The following is a 13496-nucleotide window of genomic DNA, read 5'->3' as shown; positions in this document are numbered from 1 at the left end:
GACCCTTTTGTCAGACGAAGTGGCCTTGATAGGTCGACCCAACGGTCACCAGGGGTAGGCGACAGAGAGAAACGTGGCAAGTCATATGGAGCGCACATCGACATCAAGTTGGATGGGGCAACCCTGATCAAGGTCATCAACGTGATTGCCGGTCACAAGGAGAGCCGAGGTCATAAAATGAAGGTGATTACGGACCTCACCAACGTAATCATGTCCTTTCTGGACAACCGTAGGAAATACAACAGAGACATGAAGAAGTCTGGGCTGGGCCCTCTGCACCATCGTCGTAGAGGTACAGCAGGAATGGAGAGAACTTTGCTGTAGGCTAGTAAGGAGACAGACAGAACGAAAGACACCGAACTGAACAGAAACAGCTGGCAGAATGTCAGGCTGCGGAGCGCTACAGACGCATGGCCGTCACTGGAGCGACTTCAAAGCGTAGTAAAGTCGATTTAACAACCGACCTTGAGGGAGCTAGGGTCATGGCGCTAACGCAAAAAAGAAAGGCTATTGAAATCCATCGGGTGAAAGTCGAGCAGGTTGTCAACCCTAAGGAACGCCGAAAACAATTTGCCACCAAAAACAAGGGATACTGAAGTTCGCCAGGCGAAAAACCTGCCCTGGGTGGAGGACGTGAATTCCAAAAAGGCAAAAAGCCACAAGAGCTGCGCAGAGAAAGCGTGGAGAAGAAGAAGGTGAAGTGCCCGTAGAGGAAAGGGCACGCCTTTCAATGGTCGCGGCAGAAGGGATATAGACGATAATCGCGTCAAGACCGACAGTAAGACCTGCATCAGGACCTTCAGGACATCAGGTCCTGAAGGCCATAATAGTTATTAAATTAATAAACAATTACGTGATCACTTTTTTTTTATTTATTGCGTTTATTTGACAGGCTCAGGCGTGTATAACATTAAGCGAAGCCGTAGACCTGTGCGCCGATTGAAAATTTAGCGGCGGCGTGGCGGCGTCACGCCGTTCATGATCCGTGGCGGCGTGGGTCGGCGTGTACTGGTTTCAGGCGTCAAAAATTCTCAGGATTCCTTTCAGAATTTTTCATCGGGTTCGATAGAAAGTTCATTAAGAAATTCCTCTGAAATTTTTTTCACATGTTTCTTCGGACATTCCCCAGGAATTCTTCCGGAAGTTCCTCCAGAATTTCGTCCGAAAGTTTCTCCAAGATTTCGTCCGGAAGTTTCTCCAGGATGTCGTTCGAAGTTCCTTCAGGATTTCGTTCGTAAGTTTCTTCAGGATTTCGTCCGGAGGATTCACCAGGATTTCGTCCGGAAGCTGCTCTAGGATTTCGTCTAGAACAGCGGTTGTCAACCTGGGGTAAATGTACCCCTGTGGGTACCTTCGCTGGCCCCAGGGGGTACCTCAGACAAGAATGCATAATGGCGGATGGATCACAATTCCAATAAAAGCTTTGACAATATTGATAAAGTTTTGGCTGTGGGACAAAAGATAAAAATGACAAAACGTCCTTTTATCAACAAATGAATAAACAAATTAAAAAAAAAGTTCAGCAAAATCTATCTGATCGAGACAAAACATTGGATAAGATGTATATGATTCCGAGCTGAAATCTATAATCTTAAAGTTCGGAAGCCTCTTACAATAAGCTCATTAGCATTGTTACAAGAAGTTTGGAGGCCTACTTCTAAGTGTCTCGGAGGCCTCATTTCAAGATTCAGCGCCTCCACAGAAAAAAGTAAAGAAAGATGGAAGACATGTAAAATAATTTTTAATATAAAAATATACTTTATTTGATGTAATAGCAACCATTATGTGAATTCACATTTATATTTATTTTAATTTCAATTAAATCTATTTTTTTTTAAATAATCGAGTAATTTTTAATTGATTTTGATTTGAAATTATAACATATTTCCTTTTGTCATAAGACGAGTTTGTACAATCATTCACATTCCACTAAAAAGCTCAAAATAATTTTCTTAACAAAATATAGCATATTTGTTCATTTTTATGCTCAAAATACAAGCATCAAAATAAACCTTAATATGCAAAATATTTCTGGTTGTGTCTGATGCCTCCTTTCAAAAGGCTCAGAAGTCCCCGAAACCTTCTTTTAAGAGGCTCGGACATCTTCTTTCAACAGGCTAGGAAATCTTCTTTCGAAAGGTTCAGAATCCTCCTTTCAAGAGGCTCGGAAGCCTCCTTTCAAGAGGCTCGGAAGCCTCCTTTCAAGAGGCTCGGAAGCCTCCTTTCAAGAGGCTCGGAAGCCTCCTTTCAAGAGGCTCGGAAGCCTCCTTTCAAGAGGCTCGGAAGCCTTCTTTCAAGAGGCTCGGAAGCCTCATTTCAAAAGGCTCGGAAGCCCCCTTTCAAGAGGCTCGGAAGCCTCTTTCCAAGAAGCTCGGAAGCTTCCCAAGTAGCACACGCATCATCTTCCAAAAAGCACCTTGTTTCTATTCAGTTTCATTAAAGGTATTGGAAAAACATCAAAGCACGTAAAAGTTGCATCAACATGTCAAAAACGTTCGAGCTGTGATCAATGTTTCATTAACATTACAATGCAGTACTTGTTTGACATTTGGAAACAAACAATCAAGGAATGCTGCACTTTATGTTGCAAACACGAAACAAAATCATCAATTTGCATATTTTTTACTATGTAACTTCAATGCGTCTTTCAAAATTTAATTGTATTTTCGAATTAAGTTGCAGATAAGTTGAATATGTCTCCATGCTTAAATTAGCATCGTTCAATGTTTTGACAACTTACATTTTTTTCCGGTGATGGTGCAATCAAGTAACAGAAAACTCGAGTACAAAACTTCATAATCGTATGGTTTTTATGGTGAATCAACATGCAGTCCCTTCGAAGTGTTGAGTGGTGCTGTGGTAGAGTGAAGGACTATCAATCACAAGATCCAATAATCGAATTCAGTTTTATATTTTTATTTTATTATTTTTTTTCCACTGCAGTATTGTGCAACATTATTGCAATTTTACTACAATCGAAGGAAGTTTCCGTAGGCGCTTTTTAGATTGCAAGAGAGTTATATTTGATGGCACATACGAAAAGATTGTTTCTTTCCGAATAGTTGCAACACAGTAAAATGTTTAGTAGTGAAACAAGTTGTGCTGCTTGGGTTTCTTTCAAGAGGCTCGGAAGCCTCTTTTCAAGAGGCTAGGAAGCCTCCTTTCAAGAGGCTCGGAAGCCTCCTTTCAAGAGGCTCGGAAGCCTCCTTTCAAGAGGCTCGGAAGCCTCCATTCAAGAGGCTCGGAAGCGTCCTTTTAAGAGGCTCGGAAGCCTCCTTTCAAGAGGCTCGGAAGCCTCCTTTCAAGAGGCTCGGAAGGCTCCTTTCAAGAGGCTCGGAAGGCTCCTTTCAAGAGGCTCGGAAGTCTCCTTTCAAGAGGCTCGGAAGCCTCCTTTCAAGAGGCTCGGAAGCCTCCTTTCAAGAGGCTCGGAAGCCTCCTTTCAAGAGGCTCGGAAGCCTCCTTTCAAGAGGCTCGGAAGCCTCCTTTCAAGAGACTCGGAAGCCTCCTTTCAAGAGGCTCGGAAGCCTCCTTTCAAGAGGCTCGGAAGCCTTATATCAAGAGGCTCGGAAGCCTCCTTTCAAAAGGCTTAGAAGCGTCCTTTCAAGGTGATCAGAAACCTCAATTCAAAAGGCTAGGAAATCTCCATGATGAATAAGCTTTATTTAAATTGAAAAGGAATAACGAAAATTTTAGAGAACTTTTTGGAGAGTTACTTTTCTGGAGAGTTTTGATGAGTTACTTTTATTTTCATTTACAGCGAAAAAATAGGGGGTACCTCAAAGAATGTAAAAGATCGAAGGGGTTGGTTGAGAACCGCTGGTCTAGAAGTTTCTTTAGTCTGAGAATTCCTTCGAAAGCTCATCCGGTAGTTCCTAAAGAATTTCGTCTGAAAATTCCTCCAAGGCTTCGTCCAGAAATATCTCCAGGATTTCGTCCGAAAGTTTCTCCAGAATTTCGTTCGGAAGTTCCTTCAGGATTTCGTCCAGAAGCTCCTCCAGAATTTCATTAGGAAAATCTTTCAGGATTTCGTGTGGAAGCTCCTCCAGGATTTCATTCGGTAGTTCCTTCAAAATTTCTTCTAGAAGTTCCTCCAGTAGTTCCTTTAGGATTTCGTCCGGAAGTACCTTCAGGATTTCGTCCGAAAATACCTCCAAAAGTTCATCCAGGAATTCCTCTAGGATTTCGTCCGAAAGTTCCTCCAAAATTTCGCCCGGAAGTTCCTCCAGGATTGCGTCCCGAAGTTCCATTAGGATTTTGTCAGGAAGCTCCTCCAGCATTTCGTCTAGAAGTTCCTTTAGGATTTCGTCCGAAAATTACTCCGAAAGTTCATCCAAAAATTCTTCCGGTAGTGCCTAAAGGATTTCGTCTGAAAATTCCTCCAGGACTTCGTCCGGATGTTCCTTCAGGATTTCTTCCGAAAGTTTCTCCAGGATTTCGTCCGAAGTTCCTGCAAGATTTCTCCGGAAGCTAATCCAGGATTTCGTTTGGAAGTTCCCCCTCGGGTGTCGTCCAAAAGTTTCTCCACAATTTCGTCCGGAAGTTCCTTTAGGATTTCGTCCGGAAGCTCCTCCAGAATTTCATTCGGATGCTCCTTCAGGATTTCGTCTGGAAGTTCCTCCAAAATTTTCAGGATTTCGTCCAAAAGTTCCTCTAGGATTTCGTCCGGAAGTTTTTACAAGATTTCGTCAGGAAGCTCCTCCAGCATTTCGTCTAGAAGTTCCTCTAAGATTTCGTCCGAAAATTCCTCCGAAAGTTCATCCAAAAATTCTTTCGGTAGTTCCGAAAGGATTTCGTCTGAAAGTTCCTTAAAGATTTCAACGGAAGCTTCTCCAGGATTTCTTCAGAAATTCCTCCGGAAATTCCTTCAGGATTTCTCTTAAAGTTCATCCAGAATTTCGTTTGGAAGTTCCTCTAAGCCTAAGGTGTCTTCCGAAAGTTTCTCCAACATTTCGTACAAAATTCCTTCAGGATTTCGTCTGGTAGCTGCTCCAGAATTTCATTCGGAAGTTCCTTCAGGATTTCGTCTGGAAGCTTCTCCAGGATTTCATTCAGAAGTTCCTTCGAGATTTCTTCTAGAAGTTCCTCCATGGTTTTGTCCGTAGGTTTTTCCAGGATTTTATCCGAAAGTTCCTCTAGAATTTCGTCCGGAAGTACCTTCAGGGTTTCGCCTGAACATTCCTCCGAAAATTCATCCAGAAATTCCTCCGGTAGTTCCTCCAGGACTTCGTCCGGAAGTTCCTCCACGATTTCGTCCGAAAATTTCTCCAGGATTTCATCTGGAAGTTCCTCCAGAATTTCGTCCAGAAGTTCCACCAGGATTTCGTCCGGACGCTCCTCTAGGATTTTGTGAGAAAGTTCCTCCACGATTTCGTCCAGAACTTCCATCAGGATTTCGCCCGGAAGTTCCTCCAGGACTTCGCCCGGAAGTTCATCCAGGAGTTCCTCTGAAAGATCATCCAGGATTTCGTTCAGAAGCTCCTCCAGGAATTCCTCCGGAAGTTCATCCAGGAGTTCCTCCGGAAGCTCCTCCAGATTTTTTACCGGAAGTTCTTCTAGGATTTCGTCCGGAAGTTCCTCCAGGAATTTCTCCGGAAGTTCCTTCAGGATTTCGTTCGAAAAATCCTCAAGGATTTCTTCCGTCTCTTCAGGAATTCCAGCAGAAGTTTCTCCACGAAATTCGTTTTATTCTTCCAGAAATTCCTACAAAATTTCCATAAAAATTTCTTTTTTCATTCCTTTCTTTATTTGATAGGCACTCTGTATTTCTTAACCGCTACTGTGCCGAGATCTACTGTGCTGTTCTGCTGTACAGAAATCACACAGAATCTATTTTTAGATTTCCATTATTCATTATTGTTGTCGTTGCCGGTCCAACTCATCATGAGCCCATTGCGTCCGTTTGTCCATGCCGTGCATTCAATGATCGTTGCGGGTCCGGGTAACGTTGCAGGAATGCCTCCAAAAAGAATAAGTTGTCAGTCGTCATCAGGCAGCCGTGACGGTAAGGCGCGTACCCCAAACGCCACCGTATGAGCTCCGGATAGGGCGACTGACGAGGGTTTGGTGGACTGGCTGGGAATCGAACCCATGATCATCCGCTTGTAAGGCGAACGTGTAGCCAACTACGCTACGGTACCCCCCAAAAATTCTAATTATTGGTGCAGTGTTGCGTTATTTTTTAATTAGTTTTACTATAAACAAAAAGACAGGAACACCTTCTTCGACCAGAAGTCGTACAGACTGAACACTTAACACCTAGTCCGTTGTCTCATGACAGAACACATAACACCCAGTGGACCAATGGAGAATTTTTCGATCACGAAAAGTTTCCTCCTTACCGGGCGGGAATCAAACCCACACTCCATAGCACATGCGTCTAGACAATTGAAGTTGCTAACTGCACGGCCACGAAGCCCACATGAATGCGAATCCCATTGTTTTCATATCGGACTCGCAACTTTGGAACACTACTACAACTGTTTAATGGAATAAAATATTTGAGCCCTTGATTTGTTTTCAATCTCTGTTGATTCGTTCAAGACGTTATGGACGTCTAAGACGGGACACGATTGGCCAAATCAAATTAATTTTCCTTCGTCGGGGTATCTTGATGGCATTCGATTTCTCAGTGATATTTGATTGTAATTCCACATTTTCTCCATTTTTGCCAACCCACCCACACAACTGGAACGGTTTCGTCCATGGTCTGCTTCTGAATTGGCTGTCGGCCCCATGATACGCCGCTGTAGCTCTTCCAATCCTTCCTCGCAGGTATTGCTGGGTGTGACGGAAATCTTTTGCACTCCGCTCCCCCAGGTTCGAAACCATCGTTGACTTGGCACTCATCTGCGACTCGATGCGCTCCTGTTGACAAACGGAATGTCGACTTCTTTCACCTTTTTCGCTTCGGAGTTGAAATTTTGGCAGCAAAGTCCATTTTATTTTATTCCGAAAATATGTCGTTTACTGTGAAGGGTCTAAATAGCGGGATCTTGTCATAATGCTCTTGAGAAAACAAAACAAGAACTGTATCGAAACCGATTCTACATTGCTTCTCAATAGTAATGGAGTAATTCGACATGCACTTATACACTAAGGATACGTGGAATGCTACAATAGATCTAATAACTGGTCGCAGTACACGCAAAAAAAGCGTTCCCGAATTCGTCCTCCAGCAACACCGTCGGGAACACCAGTCACGTTTTCCAGAACGTTCCAGAAAACGTGACTGTTGTTCACGAAAAAATACACCGTGAACTTGTTAGTTCACGAATTCATGAACCCTTTTTTGAGTGTAGTACATCCGAACAGGGAAAAAAAGTGTTTGACTATAGTGGTAGTTTCCCACAAGAAGGCCAAAAGTGAATGAATTCCAGAGTTGAAGAAAAACGAAGGATTCCCCCAGAGAGTTTTTAAAGAAATTTCTAAAGGAATTCTCAAACAAATTCCTAAAGATGTTTTCCTAAATTCCTAATAAATTTTTCGAAGAATTTCTTTGAAGAATTTTTCAAAGGTATTTTTGAAATTTTCGAAGGCATTCGCAAAGAAATTTTCGAAACAATAATGCCTTCAAACAAGTCTTAGAGAATTTCCATTGGGTTTCCTGAAGGAAGTTCTGAAGAAATTCCTGAGAATAATTTCGAAGGAATTCTTATAATTTAATCTTTCCAGAAATTCTGAATTCATTTCCGAAATAATTTACAGAGGATTTCCTAGGAATCGCTAGAGAAATCTGCGGATGAATTCGTGGAAAAATTCTCAAAGGAATTCCTGGAGGATTTTCAGAATGAAAAATTGAGGAATTTCTTATAGTATCTACAAAAACAATCTGCTTAGCTTAGCTTAGACTGACTGTACATATCAATGGTTGCTACTCCGTGATTGATCAGAGCTGGTGCGAATTGCACTTCGATCCAAGTGAATAGTGGTTGGGATTTTCCATCTATTCTCGAAGTGCACGTTCCAGCAGCTCCCAAATATTGATCAATAACGACGCCGGCCAAGTCCTTACAGTCAGTTGGGATAGGAAGGGAATGTTAGTGTGTGATTATTGTTGCTACTAGAGACCGAGAATACCTCTGCATCTCCACAATAACCACGGGAAGGAAGTTGTGTTAGTTGGATGGGGTGATCAGAAACATAGATCGGGATTCACCATGGAAAGTGATGTGACATATGCAACTTCTATTTTACTAATTAATTTATTATTATTATTGATATCTACGATTAATACGGATATTAGTATTAGCATTTCTTATGTTTTAGAATAGGTGTTCAATTGTTTATCCATCGCGAGAATGAACAATTAACCGCTCAAAGTGAGCGATCATTCATTTGAATTTGTACTAAAACGCCAACGAATAGGCTACAATGTAACAATGAATGGTTAAAATCGCTGGTTAAATACCATAAAAATCTTGATCATTATCAAATCATTATAACATTACAAAGAGTCATAGCATAGATTTTATCCTGAATGGTTTGATGCAAAAACTCTACAGATATCATTAATTCTAGACCAACATTTGAAAACGGGGCAAAAGTCAATAAATATTCCTTCCGATTCCTCGTCTACATACAAAGCTATATACATAGACGAAGAACGGGAAAGAATAATCCATGATTGTTATGCCCTTTCAAATGTTGGTCTAGTGTCTTCACGAATCCCGTGCAAAATTGATGACGGGAAATTCCAATCGGATCCCAGATTCGACGGGTAGAAATTTTTCAAACGCTCAAATTTCGAATCCGGTTACCGGTCGAGCAATTCATACCCACCACAATTCACAAACAAATTTTGCCGCTCGTCAACGGGTAGCAAGCACTTCAGTAAATTCCAATTTTTCCAATGTACCTACGTATGCAAACATCGCTGCTGGTAGACCAAATTTCTCTTCTCAAAATGAGGTTTATACCCATATCCCAACGGAAAATAACGGTCATGTTGCCGATTCAGGTAGCATGACTGCTTCCGATTTTGATTTTTTAACTGAACAATTGCATCACATGATTGATGCAATGTTCAAAGCAAATACCATTCCTGAAGCTGTTCAGGTTGGTATAAAGTACACACAAAAAATTGTTATCGGACTCCGTTTCAATGGATCCAAATAATTGTGTGAAAGTTCTAAATTGGAATGCCCGCTCTCTAAAGGGTAAGGAAGATGAATTATTCAACTTCCTTTCAGTTCATAATGTGCATATTGCCATTATAACTGAAACGTATTTAAAACCAGGACTCTCCATTAAAAGCGATCCAAACTATTTTATCTACAGAAATGATCGTCTTGACAGCGCCTGTGGTGGGGTCGCCATTGTCATTAATAGATGTATCAAACATAAATTATTTTCTTCGTTTGAAACCAAAGTTTTTGAAACCTTGGGAGTTTCTGTTGAAACAAATTTTGGACAATTTTCTTTCATTGCAGCCTACTTGCCTTTTCAATGCAATGGGCAGCAAAAGAATTTGTTGAAAGCTGATCTTCAAATTCTGACTCGCAACAAATCAAAATTCTTCGTAATTGGTGACTTCAATGCCAAACACCGTTCATAGAATAATGCTGAAATCAATCCCAATGGTAAAATTTTATTCGAAGATTGTTCTGCGGGATATTATACTACTCAATATCCCAATGGACCAATTTGTTTCTCTTCCAGTCGAAATCCTTCTACAATTGATTTAGTTTAACGGATTCAAGTCAGCTGTGAGGCCAATTGGTAACTCATGCTGACTTTGACTCCGATCACCTTCCTATGACGTTTGAAATCTTACAAGAAGCTATTAACAATCCAATCAGCTCTACTTACAATTATCATATAGCTGATTGGGATTTATATAAAACGTACATCGATAGGAATTTTGATGTTGATATTCCTCTCGATACCAAAAGTGATATTGATAATGCTCTCGTATCTTTGACAAATTTAATTGTCGAAGCCAGAGGCATTGCAATTCCGAAATGTGAAGTTAAATTCAACTCCATTATTATTGACGACGATCTTCAGCTACTGATCCGTCTTAAAAATGTGAGAAGAAGGCAATACCAAAGAACTCGCGATCCCGCGTTGAAAGTTATTTGGCGAGATTTGCAAAATAAAATTAAAAAACGTTTCGCTATTCTGAGAAATACCAACTTTGAGAATTATGTCACGAAGTTGGATCCCAGTTCGAAACCCTTTTGGAAATTAACGAAAATTCTTAATAACAAACCTCAAAAGCCAATTCCAGCGCTTAAAGAGGGAAATAAAATTTTATTAACAAATGGCGAAAAGGCTCAAAAACTTGCTCAGCAGTTCGAGAGTGCCCATAATTTTAGTCTAGGTCTCACTAGTCCAATTGAGGATCAGGTTACACGGAGCTTCGAAGACATTCTCAATCAAGAGAATGTTTTTGACCCTTCGTTGGGAACCAATTTGGATGAAGTGAGATCTATTACTAGAAAATTTAAAAATATGAAAGCCCCGGGTGATGATGGTATTTTCTACATACTTATCAAAAAACTTCCTGAGAGCTCTTTATCCTTTTTGGTTAATTTATTTAACAAGTGTTTTCAATTGGCTTACTTCCCAGATAAATGGAAAACGCCAAAGTTGTTCCAATTTTGAAGCCGGACACAAATCCAGCTGAGGCTTCTAGTTATCGCCCAATCAGTTTGCTGTCTTCAATAAGCAAACTGTTTGAAAACATTATTTTAAATAGAATATGAACCATTATTAATGACAATTCTATTTTTGCTGATGAGCAATTTGGTTTTCGCCAATGGCATTCAACCACTCATCAGTTATTAAGAGTTACGAACTTAATTCGGCTCAACAAATCTGAAGGATATTCGACTGGAGTTGCTCTTCTTGATATAGAGAAAGCATTTGACAGTGTTTGGCATGAAGGTTTGATTGTAAAATTGATGAATTTTAATTTTCCTCAGTACATTATTAAACTGATCCAAAATTATTTATCAGATCGCTCACTGCAGGTGAACTATCAGAATTCTATCTGATAGATTACATGTAAGAGCTGGTGTCCCCAAGGCAGTATACTGGGGCCCATATTGTATAACACTTTTATTTCTGACTTACCTGATTTACCACCAGGGTGTCAAAAATCTTTGTTTGCATATGACACGAGCCTTTCAGCCAAAGGGCGAAGCCTTCGTGTCATTTGTAGTAGATTGCAAAAAAGTTTGGATGCTTCCAAAACTCAGCTTATAATTTTCCCACATAAGCCGAGAGCTTCTTATTTGAAACCTTCTAGCAGACATATTGTCACTATGAATGGGGTTCCAATTAATTGGTCTAGCGAAGCTAAATATTTAGGACTTCTGCTAGATCAAAATTAACTTTAAAAATCACATTGAAGGCCTTCAAGCCAAATGTAACAAATATATTAAGTGCCTATATCCACTTATAAACAGAAAATCAAAACTTTGTCTTAAGAACAAACTTTTGATTTACAAACAAATTTTTAGACCTGCCATGTTGTATGCTGTGCCAATATGGACTAGTTGCTGCAATACCAGAAAGAAGGTACTCCAGAGGATTCAAAATAAAATTTTGAAAATGATTCTGAAGTTGCCTCCGTGGTATAGTACCAATGAACTTCATAGAATTTCTAATATTGAGACATTGCAACAAATGTCCAACAAAATAATTTCCAATTTTAGACAAAAATCGTTGCAATCTTCTATTGCAACGATTAACTCCTTGTATCCTTAGTATAAAATAGGTTAAGTTTAGTTTAAGTAGAAAACATTGTAATTCCTACATGGTTCAATTCAACCAGAGGAAAAAATTCTAACTGCTAGAGGCAATTGAAATGTATTAATAATAACTAAAAGCGTAACATAGCAAATAAGGATGATAGTGTTAAGAAAACACGGAACACCTAGTCTAAGAGATGAATGCATGTATTAAATAATTAGCAAACAAAATTAGTTAATAATAATAAAAAAAAAAAAAAAAGTGTCTTCACGAATATAATTAACATTAACTGTCATTCAAGTGTATCTTCCATTTAGACAATCAAAAGTCCATTAATGTATTTCAAACCAAAACGTTTCGATACTCCAGAACACAGTCATCACAGTAATAAAGCCGGTTCTATGTAATATTTCTTGTGTACAAAATAGCCAATATTGATGACAGCCATTTTCAACGGTCTTTTTAATTCATAGATTGTAATCGTACTTTATCTACGTTTTTGTGATCCTTTTTATAGAAATATATTTAAAAACACAAAAAAGATCAGCGTTATGTATAGATTCAATAGTAGTCATTCAGCCATTCAGAACGGAATAACTAAAATTATTCATAATTACTGTTTAGACTTCTGTTTCCGCCTGATTTGAAATGATGTAAAAGTATTGAGAATATATCGAGTTGGAGAAGAAAAATCGAAAAAAGGATCCATTTAAATTACATAGAGACTTCGGAGGGGAGAGATGTCTTTTCCATCCTAGAAATAAAATAAATATGTATGTAAAATAATACCAGAGATAAGAAGGAGGTGGTTGATGGTTGAATTCCCTGAAAAACTCTAGTGTTCCTTTGGAGCCCACATTTTTGGTTGGTTAAAATGCTCGGATTTATAAATAGTTTGCCAAAGTTTAATAAGGATCTAATTCAAATAACTGCAGACATTCCTTAAAACGCTGTTTGCAAAATGTCTTTCTTATTTCTTATTTTGTTAGTATTGTGCCATGGAATTTTGTCCAGGATGTACGTAGTCTCCAGGCTTTCGAAGTATGCAGGGGCACCGCTCAAGAACTGGGTTGAGAGTAGAAAACATTCCAATCTTCAACACATAGCACCACCAATAAGCTTATTATTTCCACATAAGTTGTGTAGTAGATTCATCAAAGAAGAAAAAAAGATGAAAGTTCTCTTAACCGAGGACGATAACAACGTCTTTCCAAAGCATAATTATGGCAATTCTTAATGTTCAATAAGTTTGTCCCTGATTTCTTTTAATTTCATTAACATGGAAAAAATCCCATTGTTAAAAAATATAAAGTGTGTAAAATATTTGAAGAATTCAAGATTCTATGATACCAGACACAAGATGGTTGACTCAGGTTCAATCCGCAGACAATGACCGATATTAATTTAAGAAATAGGTATTATGACAAACTTACCGAAAGAATTCTTGATACGCCAGGACTTATTATCAATATTATTGAGTCAAAAGGTACCAAATCCGATTGAACCGCAAACATGCCAGCATCAACGAGCCTTTCTTCTAACAGAGGCTGTCAGGGGAACCGATGGTAAACGGCATTGAAATAACTTGTTGGGAAGTTTCAGATCAAGGAATAGTATCTACAAAAACAATCTGAGAGATTTTCTGTATGATTTTTCGAAATAACACCTGGATGAATATTTCAATAGATTTCTGGAGGAGTTTTCTATGGAACTCATGAAGAAATTTTTTTAAGAAATTTCTTAGGGTGGTAAAGGTGTACTCCGCTTTCCGCAAGTCATCGCTTGCCACGGTTAAAATT

This window comes from Armigeres subalbatus, chromosome 2, assembly GCF_024139115.2.
Source record: "Armigeres subalbatus isolate Guangzhou_Male chromosome 2, GZ_Asu_2, whole genome shotgun sequence".
Classification (NCBI taxonomy): Eukaryota; Metazoa; Arthropoda; class Insecta; order Diptera; family Culicidae; genus Armigeres; species Armigeres subalbatus.
The sequence above is the reverse complement of the archived record's forward strand: the minus strand, read 5'-3'. Positions refer to the sequence as shown.